Source organism: Populus euphratica, unplaced genomic scaffold, assembly GCF_000495115.2.
Source record: "Populus euphratica unplaced genomic scaffold, PopEup_1.0 scaffold67.1, whole genome shotgun sequence".
NCBI classification, from domain to species: domain Eukaryota; kingdom Viridiplantae; phylum Streptophyta; class Magnoliopsida; order Malpighiales; family Salicaceae; genus Populus; species Populus euphratica.
The window spans coordinates 82,119-101,541 of record NW_011499914.1 but is presented as its reverse complement, the minus strand read 5'-3'; the positions used below and the strand labels follow the sequence as shown (position 1 = coordinate 101,541).

General features: G+C 32.0%; 1 pseudogene; it reads right to left on the bottom strand.

The window, feature by feature from the left end:
• Positions 1–2,998: 2,998 nt before the first annotated feature.
• LOC105134324 (aminopeptidase M1-like) lies at positions 2,999–18,036 on the bottom strand (annotated as a pseudogene).
• Positions 18,037–19,423: the final 1,387 nt, after the last annotated feature.

Below are 19,423 nucleotides of genomic sequence, written 5' to 3'. Positions count from 1 at the left end.
TATGATTCACCATCAAAATAGAATTTTAGCCCTAAATTATCTAAAAAGATTGCAATGGCAAGGTCTAACAACGTTTCATTCGCAGTGCTTCTGTTCTTGGGAATATCATTAATAGTCTCTCCTATCCTTGCCATTGAGAATGACGATGAATCAACTGCAGTTGAATATATTGATGAAGAAAACATAGCTGCATCACCAGAAAGTTCCACAGAGATTTTGCCAGGTTTTTTGAAAAATTGTGCAAATACCATTACAAAGGCTGCTGGAGACAAAGTCTTCGATTACATATTTGGGGATGAAAAGAGCCTGGACTACGATACTTGTAGTGAAGTCACGGAATCCGGTAAAGAATGCCACGATGCTTTGGCTAAATATGTTGCTGAAGGACCAATGTTTAAGGCTAATTACAATTTTTATTTGAAAAGGGGCGATGACCTATATAATATTTGCTTGACTGTGTTCGTGGATTAGGGCATATATTTCCTTTCAATATTTATCAATGTCAATGATTTTCTATATTGATTCTTTCCATATAGAATCATGTAATAATATGACTAGTTGTGGTACTAGTTAAATTAATTTTACATCACTTGGTATTAAACTTAGTTTCCTCTCACCTTGAATATACTCATGATCACATGTAATCATATTTATGAAAAAAAAAAGGTGTTTTATATTTATTTCTATCATGAAGTTTTAATTTATTATTGTGATTGTAAAAATAATATGATATGTTTTAGATAAAGAACTCTAAACTTATATTAAATGGATTGGTACTAGCAAGTATAATATCCTTGGGCTTTTTTTAAAATATTTTGTTATTTAATTTTATGAAAATTAAAATTGATATTTGTCAAAATCCATGTTTTAAATTTTGAAGAAAGAATATTTATTTTTAGGTAAAATTATCTTCTTATTCATGTATTTTATTTTTTGACTAAAATAAAACATAGCTAACTTGAAAATTAACGAGCTATTATTCAACATTAACAACATCTAATTGATAGGAGTGCGTTTATAATCTCCATTTTCCAGAATGAATACAATATCCAAATGTATAGCATATCCAAAAATACACATGATCCAATTGTGAAAGAGTGAGTACTCGATCGGTGATCAAAACTGCCTTACAATGTGCGTTTTTTTTTTGTTTTCTAGGATGTTTTTGATAACAAGTTCTATTAAACAAAAATTAAAATGTCAGATCCCTCTAGTCAGTAATAAAGGCATGTGAGAAGAACAATAAATAAAAAAACAAGCATGAGCTAACTATTGATGCAAAAAATATGACCACCAGAGCATACTCTTTTATGAGTTGGCTCTTCCAAATTCTACACTTCTCTTTCTCTAATTGAAATTGCTCTATTGTTTCTCTTCTTTTTTTTTTTACTAGCCAACCTCTATGTTGTTTTAAATGAATATTTTTCATTAATTAAATTATCACTCATTTATATCTTTATGTATTTTATTTTATTTTTCACATAAAATATCTTATTTTTTTGCTTAAATTGCTAGTTCTTACCAAACTCTGATTGAGCTGACATCTTAAACTAAGGTAGGACAATATATTAATGGACTTCATGCAAAATGTTATCCTGATCTAACGGTTAGATTGAGAGCTCTTCTCTTTAACGTAAAATCAATGAGTTCATGATGTTTCATCAATAATCTAAATTTTTTTGTTCATCCTTATATAAATTATATCAATTATCTTTCTAAACCTTCAGGGTTATTTTATTATTTTGGAATATATTCATTTGAAATTTTCCACCTTTATTTATTTATTAGGCCTATTATCGTTTCAAGTTAACGTCACTGATTTTTAATCGGTGCTTGCACCTTTAGTCCTGCCTTTTCATTGCACTATCTTGTCTTATAATTTATTTTTTATTACCTCAGTTATTTCTTATAAGTATTTTATTATTTTTCTTATTATTTTATCTATCAAAACATGTTATAGTTTCTTAGTTGTTATGAATTCTAAACTAAATTTCATTTTATAAAGGTCATCTCCTCAATTATACATCACAATTGTTTTTATTATCATTATTTATCTATTATTTTTTATCTTTGTTTTCATTACTTATCAAGATCTTACTACTTTTAATCTTATGTTTACAAAATCTGTATATTTAAATTATAAATTTTTAGGATTTTATATTTTTAAAGTATAAAATTATAAAAACTCAATTCTAAAAAACTTATTGTTTTATATTGACAAGCAAAAAACATACATCGAGTCTTCAAAAGGTGCCTAGAAGTTGTTGATGGGCTTTAGGGCACAAAATTATGAAAAACTAATTTCAACAAAAAATTATGGTTTTCACACTAGCATACTTAAATATATTTTGAGATCCCAAAATATATCTAAATTGATTGGTAGGCTTTCTAAAATAAAACTTATAATTTTCACACAGACATGCAAAATTATACCTTCAAGCCTTAAACTATTCCTACAGTTGAGGGTTGGCTTTTGAAAACATAAAATTATAAAAACTTTAAATTTTAAAAAAATTATGGTTTTGACTCCAATATGCGGAAAAAAAAAAAACATGTTTATAGGCTCCAAAATGACCTTAAAGTTGGCATATATTTTTTCGGAAGCGCAAAATTTTTCTTATTGTTTTCATATCAACATGCAAAAAAATATACATTTAGACCCCCAAAGTTGCTTAAAGTTGTGTGGGCCTTTTAAAACATAAAATTATAAAAAACTTTTCACAAAACTAAATGGTTTTTGCACCAGCATTAAAAATACAAACATGTACCTCTAGCTGGCCAATGGGATTTTTAAAGGATAAATTTATGAAAAACCAGTTCACAAAATTTATAATTGTTGCACTGACATGCAAAAACATACTATGGGATCTCGGATTGTGTGTCAAGCCTGCTTTCTAAAATAACATCAAATTGTTAATATTGGATAATTTTAAATATATTAATATCAAGATTATTGAAAAAAAATCAAATATATATATATATATATATATATATATATATGCAAACACACATTTATAAGAACATCCACACCACGTTACCAAAACACAATCAAAAGTTGTACGAGGTATCATGCTTAGCAAACTAGTCGTGAGATTACTTCTTCAAGGGAACTTTCTTGCTTTATGGTTTGAACCCACCTTGCCTTGATTCTGACTTGCTCTATGCTTTGCTTCAAATTCATAGCAATCCCTGGAGTTGCTGGAGTACCGAAAAATTCTGTCACTTCATCAGCCTTTTTATTGCTGCAGAGCTGCCAGACTAATTTAATCAGACCATTGATTGATTAGTTCAATAAATCTTGCAAGCTGACTAACCAAAAACCTATCCCTTCTTCAGGAAATGTTTTTCACATCATGGATTAGTTTGAGGATGACATTGTCACCAACCAGCCATATGTCTGAAGGAAAAGATGCAGTTTTTAGAGGTAAAAACTTCAGATTCAATTGCCTTCTCCTCTGCATGTTTATGTCCGAATCACCTAGTTGTTTTCGTAATGGCAGTGGAGAATTTGATCCATAACTTGACAACTGGGGATGATCTCATTGTATGCAGGGACCGAGAGGAGGTATTGCTAGAGAATTTTATCCATAACTTGATAGCTGGGGATGATATGCAGGCACTACAAAAGAAGCTATCCCTCTGTATGTTCAAGTACTAGGCATACAAGCATTATCTTCAAGAAAGATTTTGGGCTGATTTCCAAGAATTAGCAATGATGAATTGCATCTAAATATGGTTGATTAAAAAATACTTACTGGTGTGATGATATCTCTAATGAAATGGGTGATTAGAAGTCCATCACCATATTTGTTCAAGATTAGGTCCCAATTCTTCTGCATCAAAGACCAAATGCATGCCACAGCAGAATCATGCAGGATATTAGTATCTTCGTAACACCTACTGATAATGCTTTCCCGAGTAATTAAATATTTCCTGCATACCTTCAACCATCTCCATGCTATTTCGCGGCCCTCTAAGCCAATTCCACGCAGTCCATAGACGATATCCTGAACCTGAAAATACATTAAGACAAAATCGGTGACCTGAACTAAAACCAGTAAGAAAATGGATGTCGTTATTTATATTTGCTAAGCGAAAGTGGGATACCTCATTAGACACCAACAGGTTCAGAACTTCTAGAACGATCTCCGAGTCTGGACATGAAGCTATACATCCTGCAATGTCAAAAATATGACATGTAATATATCTTTTTTTTTCTTTTCTGAAACAAACACTCCATTTTAGTTTTAATGCTACCAAATCTTACCCAAAACACGTTCCTTCTCATGAAATGTATCGGCTTCTCTCAAAATCTTCAACAAGGACTCAAAACCATTTCTATTTGTGGTGCTAGCATTCCTCATTATGGCAATGTACGCAGCCTGCAACCGGATACTCTGCTATCATATTTGAAGAGGTTCACATAAGAATGAGAAATTGTCCTGCTTAGAGTTTATGTTTTACCTTTCTTGTATCAGCTGAAAGAAGAGGTGTGGCCCTGTCATTTAACAACGATTCAAACCGCTGCATTGCTTAACTCTGCATTTTATCATGCCCAAAGGTTGCCAAGGCCTTGTATACTTCTCCTCTTAACATTGTATTTAAGTGGATCTCACCTGGAACCGATTCCCATCCTAATTTCCTGCAAGACGTAATGAACAAGTGGCTTTTTAAATATCACAGAAAGAAACTAAAGTCCAATATATGACGCAACTTTGTAACAAAGAACAAAGCATGTTATTATAAACAAAGTTCTAAGAAGACTGAAAAAGAAATCGTAAGGGTAAAAGAGTTCAAGCTGACCCTTGAAAAATTGCAAGTTTTAGAAAAGCCAAAAGGTTTTCATTAAACATTTTCAACTACATAATAATAATAATAATAATAATAGTACTTATTCAGCAGAAAATAGGAGGAGGCTGATGAAAAACGTTTTCAACTCATCCACTGCATATGGGATGGCGTCTATCGAGATCTCAACGACAACGGCCACTGGTGTCCGAGCAAACATAAGAAACGTAAACTATTAATCAAATCACACAGAAAACTTACATCAATGAGTTTTGACAATACAGCATAATCCAGCTCTTTTCTGTATACATCCATCAAAGAAAGCAAAGATGATATTGATATTTCACAAGCCTGGCAAAGAGCAAATGCATCATCCAGAACCCCTGAAAATGTGTTAAAATAGATGTCATTCTACTTAATTTTGAGTTTATGATGTGAAAAAGACTTGGACTTCAGTAAAATTTCGTGTTGTATACTTGCCAACAAGTACGCCTAGGGCCACCCAGCTCTAGTTATAGGGATTCATCAATTGCACCAACTACAGTATTGCTAGCAAGGAAAAGAAACTGATTCGTCTGTTTCGAATGTAATGATAGTATGTAAGCCACGTTTGAGGAAATTCTATGTTTCCACACTGTGGTGAGCGCCAATCGATAGATAATCATCTAATGCAGCAGTTAGAGCTTAATAGCGACAATCCATACATACCAAATTTATCTGTTGCCAAAAAGCAATTTTTCTCCACTGCTTTCCTCAGTTGAGCTGCAAGTTTATCTTCATATTTTACTCTATAGAAACCACTCAGCTCAACGTTAACTTTGACCCATACAAACTCAGAACATTTCTCCTCGTTAGCTTCATTGAATGAGCCAGAATACCCATCAGAAGATGAAAAGAGCTCAGATATATCCACCTTTTCAAATTTTGACTCTAACAGGAAATTCTTGCGTCTGTTGTAAGAGCCAAGGAACAAAGTTATTGGAGCAATCCACTTCCCCTCACCATGCAAACCAGATGACAGGAATTGTGATTGCAAGCACCGAATCAAGATTAGATATCCTCACTTATATGAGATCACCTCCAAGAGATTTTGGGAAAAAAAAGTGAGTCCTAACCCCACAGTTATTGGTGAAAAGGAAAACCCTGCAACAAATTCATGCTTTCTTATTAACCGAGAAGTTACCTGTTCAAATTCTAAGAAGTGGTCTTCAGATTTTACGGAAATGTCTGGATATCCTTTTTGCTTTGTCCAGCAATCCATCATTTTGTTCACTTGAATACCAGATTCTGCTGAAAGAACGCTCCATAAATCTTCTGTCTTGGCATTTTTCCAAGCGTATTTTTCCATGTATGAGCTCAAGGCTTTCTATTTTGAAAATGAAGTCAAATGGTTAAGCATGTAAACTATAGGAAGTTGCTTTCTAATTTACAGGAGCAATAACATTCCGAAACGCAATCAAATACCAATCCCTTGACTCCCCCGTACTCGTTCAAAGTTTCTACAAAAGTAAGGACTTCACAATGACAAGCCTACCACCCAGCACAGCTGTTAGATTACCATGACCCCTCAGGGAACTATAACCTTATTATTGAGTAGATTTGTGATCTTAGTATCTATATATTACAGGAAAGAGTGGAAATCCAGAACCATTTGCAGGTAATTTTATCCCATTCGTGGCCATGATGGAAGGAGCTGGCAACATACTTAAAAGGGTTTCCAGTAGCTACCGCAATAAAATTGTGAGACAAAGCTGATCTACGAAAAAAAGATTTTGACTCCTACTGCATCATAGCAGACTTACAATACGTTCTACAGAGAGAAGACTGGGAACGAAAAGTCTGATCTACGAAAAAAGGATTTTGACTCCTAATGCATCATAGCAGACTTACAATACGTTCTACATAGAGAAGACTGGGAACGAAAAGCAGTCTCTGACTGGTCTTAAACTAATCTCTGCACGAAATGCAATGATAACAAAACAATCTCCCAGTATCGAACGACATATCCACATTATAAACATTCATGCATTGCTTAAGATTTGACATTATAGGATATATCTTTTTTGGCTGAAATGATCCTCCCTAGAAATAGAGAATTGACTCTAAACTATCTAATAACATCTCACCTGCAATATGTCATCCCCAAGATAGCCCTGCAACATTCTGATAACAGCTGATCCCTTCTTATAGCTGATAGCATCGAAGATTTCATTCACTGAACGAGCTTGGTGCACCTCCTGTCAGTGTATATTATGGTTATGGCAAGAATATCAATAATATATGAAAACCAAATTATAACATAATATCTTGTATTTATTGTATTTATTATAGGCTACAAACCAGGGATTAAAGACAGTAAATTAGGGATTATTACATGTATTTAGAGGACTAAATTCTTCCTTATGAAATCAATCAAATAGAGAGAGAACAATTTTACATTGAAATCTGATATTTGTGACATGGTATTAGAGCCAACTATTCTGATCTAGATCTTTGTTTTACTCTTCAGTCTATAGACTGAATTCATTAGTATTTGGTGATTTTTTTGGGGTTCCTAGGATGTCTAGAGAGGCTTTTCTTACTCGATTCAATGGAAAAAACTATGCCAGTTGGAAGTTTCAGTTTCCTATGTTTGTTAAAGGGAAGGAATTGTGGGGGCATTTCGATGGTTTTTCACTAGCACCGACTGATCCACAAGAGTTGAGTATATAGACTACCAAGGATGCAAAAATTGTCTCTTGGATACTAGGGTCTGTTGAACCCTATGTGATAAAAAATCTTCGATTATTGGGCACAGGGAATGAGATTTGGGACTACTTCAGACGCATCTATTATCAAAACAATTCGGCTAAAAAATTTCAAGTTGAAATGGGTATTGCCAATTACAAACAAGGTAATCTATCAATTGAACAATTCTATGCTAGATTTCTAAACCTATAAAGTGAATATACTGGCATAATTTACTCTAAAATACAGAAGGAGAGTTTAAAAGCACTATATTTTGTTCATACTGAGAGCCAGAGGGACCAGTTCTTGATGAAACTCCGGTTAGAATTTGAGGCCGTGAGAGCTAGCTTGATCAACCGAAGTCCAGTACCCACTTTGGATGAATGTTTGGGGGAACTGTTACGGGAAGAACAACAACTCGCCACTTAACATGAGTTGACTCAGGACATTGTCACAGAGATGAATGTGGCTTACATGGCTTAAGGAAGGGGACGAAAAAGGGTTGTGAGTGTGCAGTGTTTTAATTGCAAAGAATTAGGGCACATTGCTAGAAATTGTAGCAGGAAATTCTATAATTATTATAAGAAAAAGGGGCATGTAATCAAGGAATGTCGTCTGTGACCACAAAATCAACAAGGGTTTACTATGCAGTCGAAATTAGGGGCTACTTCTATGGCTGCCGCAATCGTGTCCTCACCGCCAGCACCATAATCTTCATTGTCGGTGAGCTCTTTGTCGAGCACTCTCACTCCCAAGATGGTGTAGCAGATGATAATATCTGCCTTCTCTACACTCAGGATTTTTGGTAAGAAAAATAAACTTAACTTTCCCTTAGATTTGGCACATAATAAACAATGGTTAATGGATTTGGCAGCGTCGAATCACATGACCAACAATGAAAAATGGGTTGTATAATGTGTGAAAATACATGCGTAGTCAGCATATACAGGTTGCAAATGATGATAATTTTCCGATTTTGTCGATTGGTAATTTGGGGTCTTATTTCAACAATATTTTTATGTCACCAAAATTATCCATAAGTTTACTCTTAGTTGGTTAAATGGTAGAAAAGAACTGTGAAATTCACTTTGATAGTCATGGTTGTTGTGCGCAGGATCAAGTGCCAGGGAAGATAATCACGAAGGGGCCTAAAGTGAGATGTTTATTTCCAATACAAATCTTTATTCCTAGTATTAATTCTTGTGCTTATTCTACTGTCATTAATAATCCTTTTTTTTTGCATAAGAAATTGGGGCATCGCAATTCTAATATATTGACTCATCTTCTGAAACATGGATATTTGGGGAACAAAAATTCTTTTTCAATAGAATTTTTAGATTGTAGTTCTTGCAAATTGGGTAAAAGCAAAGCATTATCATTTCATTCACATGGTAGTCGTGCTTCTAAATGTTTTGAAATTATTCATGCTGATGTATGGGGCATAAGCCTTGTTATGTCTCATGCTCAATATAAATATTTTGTCACGTTTATTGATGATTTCAGTCGTTTCACTTAGATATATTGTCTCCGATTTAAGACCGATGTATTCTCAACATTTCAGGCTTTCATTGTATTTGTTGAAAATCAATTTTCTTTTTATATTAAAATACTTTGTTCTGACTCTGGGGGGAATATGTGCCCAAAGAATTTTAGGAATATCTAAAAAACAAAGGGATTCTCTCTTAAGAATCGTCATCTTTTAGATGTTGTTCGTATCTTATTAATTGATTCCTCGGTACCTGCTTGATTTTGGGTAGAAGCTCTGTCAATAGCCATTCATCTAATTAATCGTTTGCCTTCTCAAGTTCTAAACTTTGCTTCTCCATACTCTATTTTATTTGGAGTTATTCCTGAGTATGATTCTCTCCATGTTTTTAGGTGTGTTTGTTTTGTTCACTTACCATTTACTGAATGTAATAAACTTTCAGCCTAAGCTGCTCGTTGTGCTTTTCTAGGATACAATAATTCTCATAAAGGGTTTGTGTGTTATGATGCAAATGCTTATAAAATTTGTATATCTCAAAATGTAATTTTCTTTGAAAATCAGATTTTTTTCCCTTCTTGTCCCTCTACATAATCCACTCTTATCCAACTTCCCACATTTAATGATAATAGTCCATTTTATATCTTTGAACGCTTTAAGCCAGGAATTGTATATCAAAGACGTCATCCACTATCCACTTTGCCCCTTCTGGACACGGAACCGACATCAAATCATTCCCCTCAACTAAGACAATCAACTCGAGTTTCATGTGCCCCAAACATGTATGGATACTCAGCACCTACTATTGATAGTATTTTTATGCCTAAGACTTATGCCCAAGCTTCTTCCCAAGACTATTGGCAACAGGCCATGAAAGAGGAACTTCAGGTTCTTCAGGATAATTACACATGGGATATTGTTTCTTTTCCTATCAGAATTAAACCTATTAGTTTCAAATGGGTATACACTATTAAATTCCAACTTGATAGATTTGTGGTATGATATAAAGCACAGTTGGTAGCTCTTGAAAATTATCAAGCATATGGTATTAATTATAAGAAGACACTTGCACTTGTGGCTAAAATGACTACCATATGAACCATTATGGCAATTACTGCTTCTAAGAGATGGCCACTTTGTCAAATGGATGTAAAAAATGCATTTTTACATGGAGACCTGAAAGAGAATATTTATATGACTCCTCCTAGTATGTTTACTCATCCATTTGATAAAGTCTGTTGGTTGAAACAGTCCCTGTATGGTCTAAAACAAGCACCATGGGCATGGTTTGAAAAATTTCGCACTGCTCTTCTAAAACTTAAATTTATTCATAGCCAATATGATTCCTGTATGTTTCTTTAGCAAACTACTATTGGTATTATTTTTTTTTCTAGTATATATGAATGATATTATCATTACAAGATTTGACATTCCACTTATTGAGGATTTACAGAGTTCTCTTAATAGTGAATTTTATATGAAGGATTTGGGACACCTTCACTATTTCCTTAGTCTACAAGTGCACTCTATGTCCAATGAGATTTCTCAACATCAACACAAATACACCCCCAAGAGATTCTTCTTTTAGGCGGTCTCGAATCAGGGAATAACATTCTTACATCTTTTGAGATTAATTGAAAACTTTGTTAGAATAATGGTGACCTGTTAACTGATCTCTTTATATACAGGCAATTAGCGGGCAGTTTGAATTATCTAACCGTTACTAGACCAGATATTTCTTTTGCAGTATAACAAGTTAGTCAGCTTTTACAGGCTACTCGTCAACCTCATTTAGCTGCTGTCCGAAGAATTCTTCACTATCTTAAAGGCACATCTGGGCATGGATTATTTTTTCCTGCTGATAATTCATTATAATTAACAGATTATAGTGATGCAAATTGGGCAGGGTGTATGGATACATGTCAGTCTGTTACTAGGTGATGTATGTTTCTTGGAAATGCTTTAATTTCATGGAAAAGCAAAAAGCAAGACCGAATCTTAAAGTCTTCCATAGAATCTGAATATTAAGCTATGTCCTCTGCATGTTATAAGATTGTGTGGCTCTAGGGTTTGCTACGTGAACTTGGTTTTCCTCAGCACACTCCTACATCTCTTCTTGCTAATAACACAAGTGCCATTCAAATTGATACTAATCTTGTGTTTCATGAACACACCAAACATATTGAAGTTGATAGTTACTACATTCGTGAAGTTCTTGATTATAATATTCTTACACCACCTTATATTTCCACCGAGCATCAGATAGTTGATGTCTTTACAAAGGCCTTGTCTCGACCTTGACATCAACTCATCATTAACAAATTAATGCTTCTTGATCGGCCAGCATCAATTTAAAGGGGGATGTCAGTGTATATTATGGCAAGAATATCAACAATATATGGCAACCAAATTGTAGCAAAATATCTTGTATTTATTGTATTTATTATAGATTACAAATCAAGGATTAGAAGTAATAAATTAGGAATTATTAGATATATTTAGAGGACTGAATTCCTCCTTTTGAAATCAATCAAAGAGAGAAAGAACAATTTTACATTGAAATTAAAAAATGATATTTGTGACACCACCTAAAAAGTATGATTTTTAAAGAACGTAACTTATTTGGGTGGTGTAGTTGTACTTGAAGCAGTACATCGTCATGACCTTTTATATGGCTTACTAGTTAAATAACCCGCATGATGCCGCGATTCAATTATTTTTTACATAAAAAATATTAAAAAAATTAAGATTTAAAAGTGTTAGGTCTTTTTGCACAGCTATACCTAAGAATCTTGGATTTGGTTGCAACACCTGACTCAAAAGTAATAAATTAGGAATTATTAGATATATTTAGAGGACTGAATTCCTCCTTTTGAAATCAATCAAAGAGAGAAAGAACAATTTTACATTGAAATTAAAAAATGATATTTGTGACACCACCTAAAAAGTATGATTTTTAAAGAACATAACTTATTTTGGTGGTGTAGCTGTACTTGAAACAGTACATCATCATGACCTTTTATATTGCTTACTAGTTAGATAACCTGTATGATGTCGCGATTCAATTATTTTTTACATAAAAAATATTAAAAAAATTAAGATTTAAAAGTGTTAGGTCTTTTTGCACAGCTATACCTAAGAATCTTGGGTTTGGTTGCAACACCTAACTCAAAAGTAATATTTGTAATATTAATAATAACATTAAACTTGCATAGCTCAAGTTTAAGTGGGTTTGGCTGCAATACCAGACCAAATAGCCTTAGATATGGGTTTGACTGCAAGATTGTATCATAAAAGTATAATAATTAAATAGATTAAGAAAGGAAACATAAAAAAAAAACTAACATGAAGAAACTAACTAATGAAGAAAAAAATTGAATTAATTGGGTTAACTCTTCAATCCAGGTTAACCCATCAAACATTGAATTCATGTCATGAAAGTTTAATAACTAAAAAGAAAAAAATTGACGGGTTAACCCTGAATTAATTGGGCTAACCCGTCAAACCCGGGATCCATGTCATAAAAGTTTGATAACTGAATAGAGAAAAAAATTAACATTAACAAACTAAAATAAACAAAAAAATTAATTAAAAAGAAAAAAACAAAAACAAACAAAAGACATCGGCTTTTTCACTTTGGAGTGCACTCTGTAGTTTGCAATCAAAGACATAAAAGAAAAGGAAAAAACCTATAGCAAGAAAAAACCTAATGAAGAAAAAGAAAAAAAATCTAACTAGGTAACTCGTCAAATCTAAGATCCATATCATGAAAGTTTGATAACTAAATAGAAAGAATTTTAATATTAACAAACTAAATTAAAAAAATTAATTAAAAAGGGAAAAACAAAGAAGAAAAAACCTATACAGAGAAAAAAACTAATGAAGAAAAAGAAAAAAAATCTAACTGGGTAGCTCGTCAAATCTGAGATCTGCATCATGAAAGTTTGATAACTAAATAGAAAGAATTTCAATATCAACAAACTAAATTAAAAAAATTAATTAAAAAGGAAAAAACAAAGCAGAAAAAACCTATACAGAGAAAAAAACTAAAGAAGAAAAAGAAAAAAAAATCTGAATTAACTAAGCTAACCCATCAAACATGAGATCCACGTCATGAAATTCTTATAACTAAATAGAAAAAAATTTAACATAAACAAACCAAATTAAAAGAAAAAATTAATTAAAAAGTAAAAAAAAAATAAACAAAAAGCATCAGCTTTTTCACTATGAACTGCACTGTGCAGTCTAGAGTCAAGGGTACAAAAACAAAACTAAAGACATCAGTCGATAACTAAATAGAAAAAAAAATCATATTAATAAACTAAATTAAATAAAAAAATATTAATTAAAAATAAAAAAAACCTATAAGAAAAAACTAATGAAGAAAAAGGAAAAAAAAATCTAAATTAACTATTTTAACCTATTAAACTTGAGATCCGTCTCATGAAAGTCTGATAACTAAATAGCAAAAAATTTAATATTGACAAAATAAATTAAAAAATTAATTGAAAAGAAAAAAACGGTATCAACCTTTTCATCATAGACTCCACTATGTAGTCCACAGTAAAAGGCTTAAAAAGAAAAAGAAAAGGAAAAAAAACAAAGGCATACCTATAAGTTAATTTTTTTTCTTACATAAAAAATATAAAAGGCTAACATATAAGAGTGTTAGATCTTTCTGTAAAGATATACCCAAAAGCCTTGGGTTTAACTGTAACGCTTAACCTAAAAATAATATTTATAATATTAATAATAGTATTAAACTTACATTACTCAAGTTTAAGTGAGTCTGACTGCAACACCAGATCCAAGATCCTTGGATGTGGGTCTAGCTGCAAGGTCGTGTCATAAAAGTGTGATAATTAAATAGATTAATTAAAAATAAAAAACAAAAGAAAAAAACAACTTGAAGGAAAAAACTAATAAAGAAAAAGAAAAAAATTTGAACTAACTGGGTTATCCCTTCAAACTAAGTTAACCCATCAAACTTAGGATTCACGTCATGAAAGTTTGATAACTAAATAGAAAAAAAAAATAATGGGTTAACCTAAAATTAACTCAATTAACCCGTGAAACCAGATTAACCCGTCAAACCCATGATATGTATCATGAAAGTTTGATAACTAAATAGAAAAAAAAAATAATGGGTTAACCTAAAATTAACTCAATTAACCCGTGAAACCAGATTAACCCGTCAAACCCATGATATGTATCATGAAAGTTTGATAACTAAATAGAAAAAAATTTAACATTAACATACTAAACTAAACAAAAAAAAATTAATTAAAAAAAAAGTAAAAAAAAAACTCCAGGTTACTTTGTCAAATCAGGTTAACTTGCTAAACCTGAGATCCACGTCATGAAAGTCTGATAGCTAAATAAAAAAAATTTAACATTAACAAAATAAAAAAACTAAAAAAAATGGACGGGTTAACCCGTCAAACTTGAGATATGTGTCATGAAAGTTTGATAATTAAATAGAAAGAAATTTAACATTAAAAAACTAAAGTAAACAAAAAAAATTAATTAAAAAGAAAAAAAGTAAAAAAAACTTCAGGTTAACTCGTCAAACCATGTTAACCCATTAAATCAGAGATTCGTGTCATGAAAGTTCGATAACTAAATAAAAAAATTGACATTAAGAAAAGAAAAAAAATGAACGGGTTAACACATAATTAACTAGGTTAACTCGTGAAATTATGTTAACACGTGAAATTTGAAATATATGTCATGAAGGTATGATAATTAAATGAAAAAAAAATTTTAACATTAACAAACTAAAGTAAACAAAAAAAATAATTCAAAAGAAAAAAATAAAAAAATAATGGGTTAACTCGTGAAACGAAGTTAACATGTTAAACCTGCAATCAGTATCATAAAAGGTTAATAACTAAATAAAAAAATTATTAAAAGAAAAAAACAAAGAAAGAAGAAAAAATTAAAAAACAAAAAAAAAAGCTTGAAAAACAAAAAAAAAAGAAAAGAAAAAAAAGCCTAGCATTTAATTGTGAATTGCTAAATAAAAAAATTATTAAAAGAAAAAAACAAAGAAAGAAGAAAAAATTAAAAAACAAAAAAAAAAGCTTGAAAAACAAAAAAAAAAAAAAAAGAAAAAAAAAAAAAAAAAAAAACAAAAAAAAGGCTTGAAAAACAAAAAAAAAAAAAAAAAAAAAAAGAAAAAAAAAAAAAAAAAAAAAAGCTAAAAAAAAAAAAAAAAAAAAAACAAAAAAAAGGCTTGAAAAACAAAAAAAAAAAAGAAAGAAAAAAAGCCTAGCATTTCATTATGAATTGCTATAATAAAAAGCTGGGTAGTTTTTTTTTTCTCAATACATATACCGGAAAGGATAAACTAATTTATTGATATTTTAAAACCTATATTCTTGACCCTAACTAATAGACTAAGCCACCAGTCGAGAGTTTCTGTTTATTTATTTTTTGTTCTGTATACTTTACTTGTTTCTATATGCTTTACTTGTTTCTACGATATTTTTTCTTGTAGATTTAATATAATATCTCGGAGTTCTCTACTATTATATTATATTAGTTTAAGTATTATATTTTATGAAATATAATAAGTATTTTGAATTATAAATTATTTTATTGGTTTTGAGGAATATTTACAAGTCATGCAAATTTATTTATATTTTTTTTATATAGCATGTAAGTCATAAGACTTATCACAGTATTTCTATTACACCGCTGCTACACTGCAGTTCAGGAACTCAAAGTTAGGGCCATGACAGATGTACTGGATTAACAATAAGTTAATTTGTTGAACTAGCAAACATGAACAACAGCAAATTCTTGCAAAACCATGAATTGCCCACTACCTCAATTGGATGTGATCCTTCTAGAGCATCGACACGCAAGCCACCAGCTGTTTGCTGAAGAAACTGAGTCCATATTTTCCACTCAGGAAACAAGCCATCTGTTGCCATGTAACTAATCTGGGAAAATATGAAATCAGGCCAGGTCTGGTCACGAAGATAGTAGCAAAGAGGAAGGTAAAGATCTCGAAGACTCAATTACCCATGTTACAAAACCCTCATTTAGGCATAAATGAGTCCACCATTCCATTGTAACTAGATTGCCAAACCAATGATGGGCCACTTCATGCATTACAACAATTGTCATCTACAGCGAAGAAAAAGAATTCTCTTAGAAAGGAACACATAAAGGCCTATGAATAACTCTTTCTTCCACCTACAGATCGCAATTTACGAGGAGGAGCAATGGATGCAAGGTTAAACTCCCATTTCTTCAGAAGCAATGGAAGTATGGTTGCAGGGAAAATTGTATCCTGGATGCATCATAAATCTCCGAAGAGAAAAGATGATGCTGAAAGCAAGTTAAATTTTCAAATAGCAGTAATAAAGCTAAAAGCAACTTCGCTGCATTACTTACTATCTGCTTTCTAGCAGCTGTAGACTGCAGATCATCATATAGTAACTCATTTTCACGATAAATTATCAGACCATAATTCTCCATGGCTCCACCAGAAATTTCAGGGACAGCAACCATATCCAGCTTAGGAAGCGGGTAGGGCATCGAGAAGTACCTGAAAAAACTCCATCGCCAGGTTAGCATATCAATTTAACAAGTATCTATTTTGATTGCTGTTCTCCAGAAAAACATCGATGCCCTGTGTGTGTTATTTGTTTCATTCATACAATCACACGAACAAAACAGAATTCCTCACAACCATTAATATGCAAATCACTTACTCAGCAAATAAATCAAGTGCCATGACAGCAATACTTAGAGCATATTTCCCTTTGTTAGCCCGACCCAAAGGACAGTACACACGAGCTTTGACCCCTGCATGCATGACCCATTCAGAGACATACAAGGTTGTAACATTCATAGTATTTGTGAAAATAAAACAATGCGATTTTCTAACACGACAGAACATAGCCTCGGATGTGCATAGTCACCATCAGCTGTCGTGTCTTCAACATAGTCGAAAAACCCAATAACAACAGCCACCAAAAAAGTTGACATGAGAGGAGACTCCTCGAAATAAACAGTCCTGGCATTCCCATTAAGCTTTTCATCAATGATTGGCATATTAGACAAAGCTATCAACTCCAACGGCAAATCTATGGTTATTTTGAACGTTGCCTGCTCAGCAAGATCAGTAATAACAGATCAACGAAATTCAGTCATCAGATGTGCAGCACAGAAGAAAAATTAATGCACAAAATTACCATTACACAATAATAATAATAATAATAATAATAATAATAAATCTGCATGTGAATTCAACAGGCTTGTTCCGAAAAATGCATGCAGCATACAAGAAAAAAAGTTGCAGTTTCAATTACAAGAAGGAACTATAAGAGATTTTAATACCTTGATCAGCGCAGGTTCATCCCAGCATGGAAAACACCTCCTTGCGTCCACTGCTTCAAACTGAGTAACTGCCATATTCTTCTTCTCTTCCATCAATGTAAGTACTATTAAGATCAAATATCAAACAGTGAAATGGACAGTAAATACAAACCCTCTTCTTCTCCTTCTCCTTCTTCTCTTTTTTGGTTTTGTTCGAAAGAAGTTTCAGATACCGTTGTATATACTTATAGTCCACTTATACTCTTAGCTTTTTCTGCAAAAGATAAAGTAAATAGAATTGACAAGTTGTGATTCCACTAATTTCATTTCCCATATTTTGGGAACTCAGAGCCAGTGACAAAATAATTGTTTTAGTTCTCAACTGAAACGACTACTTCCTTCTTGGCAATGAAGCTATCTGGAGCAGAAAAGGGTGTTCTTTTCTTTCTTGCATACTGTTGATAAGCGTAGAGGAGTTAAGATCCAATTATCTTGATGCATATTTGTGCAGTGGAGGCTTCAGTTCTCTTCTTCTAGCTTCTTGGTGAAAACCAGTTACAGCACAGGTTCACTTATTTATAATTAAGTTCATCCAAGACAGGACAGAGAGAAAAAGAGTACGTAACATCTGTAGAACCCTCTCAAATGCTCATTAGGAATCCCAGAAAAGTCAATCCTTAGCACTCCATCGCCAGCATTAAGTGCTTCTTCAAATACCAGCAGAAGTATCTCATCATCATCATCCAAAAAATATCACATGGACTAAACTGCTGCAGCAATATATATCAAGAAACAAAATGGTATCAAGAAAGCCTTACGCCAAATTAATTAATCTGAAGAACATCATCAGATACTATGATCAAGCAAGGATTGTTTACTGAGTCAGTGAACAAGACTCCATGGATATTGAGTTCAAGAGCATTTAAGACAACGAACTTAGTGGGTTCAATGATTCTAAGGTTAATACATATGGTGCCAGAAAAGGTACAGATTGAAAGATCAGGTTTTTGGTGAAGGTGATAACGATCAGGGATGGCAAACTTTGGTAGTCTTGTTTGGCCTTTGAACTGCTTTATGTTCTGGTTCCGCTCCATTATTTTCTCCAAATCTCTCTTCTGAGCAACTGAGAGAGTGAGGAACTACGAGGCTTCTTTGTTATTAGTTATGTTACCGACGCTAAGCCGCGGCTAAGATATTTTAATTTTCCAAAGAAAAAAAGTTTGCAAAACTTTTAGAGCAATTTTTTTTTTTTGATGAATATTTATAATTAAATAAATCAATAATTACATAAGTTAATAAATACATAAATAAATATTAATAATAAATATAAAATAATATATTTAATATCACAAATCAAGATATTACTGTAAAATTTTTTCTTCTTGGATCATTATTAGTGTCAGTAATGTTGAATCCTTTGAAGTATTTTTGTACTCTAGCATGCTATAATAATAATAATAATAATAATAATATATTGCAAAAAATATTTTTCAAATATGCATTAGAGCTTCACAAATGATATATGTGATTTGTTAGTTGTTAGGGTTATCTATAAAAGTCATATAATTTAATAAGAAGAGAGTACAGAAAAATAAGAAAAGCATAAAAAAAAAAGACTATAGAGGCACATTAAACTCTGATAATAATATCATCGATATCTTTAGAAAATTTTTAATGAAATGAATTCAACAATACCATGAAAGATCATCAAATCAAAGTAGGCCAGATGAGCAATCTAAAAACAAGTGAACCCAACACCTTTAGACGACACGTGTGGCCCACTCTATTCATCGTTTATAACATTTTTTGATGTTATTGAACTCGTCTTGTCGAGATTTTTCTAACAGTATTGATGGTATCGTTATCAAAAGCTTTAGTTTGCCTCCGAGGTCATTTCCTTTTTTTTCTTTCATTGTTTTCTCTCTTCCCTCTCCTCCTTCTAATTTGTGAAGAGAGAAAAAAGTAAAAATAAAATAAAAATAAAGAGCCCATGTGTAACGTTTTGAATTAATGAATTGGAAAATACAATAAAACCTTGAAGGTTTAAAAGTTGGAGTAAATAATGAGGGGTATTATAGTAATTGTATAAAGAAA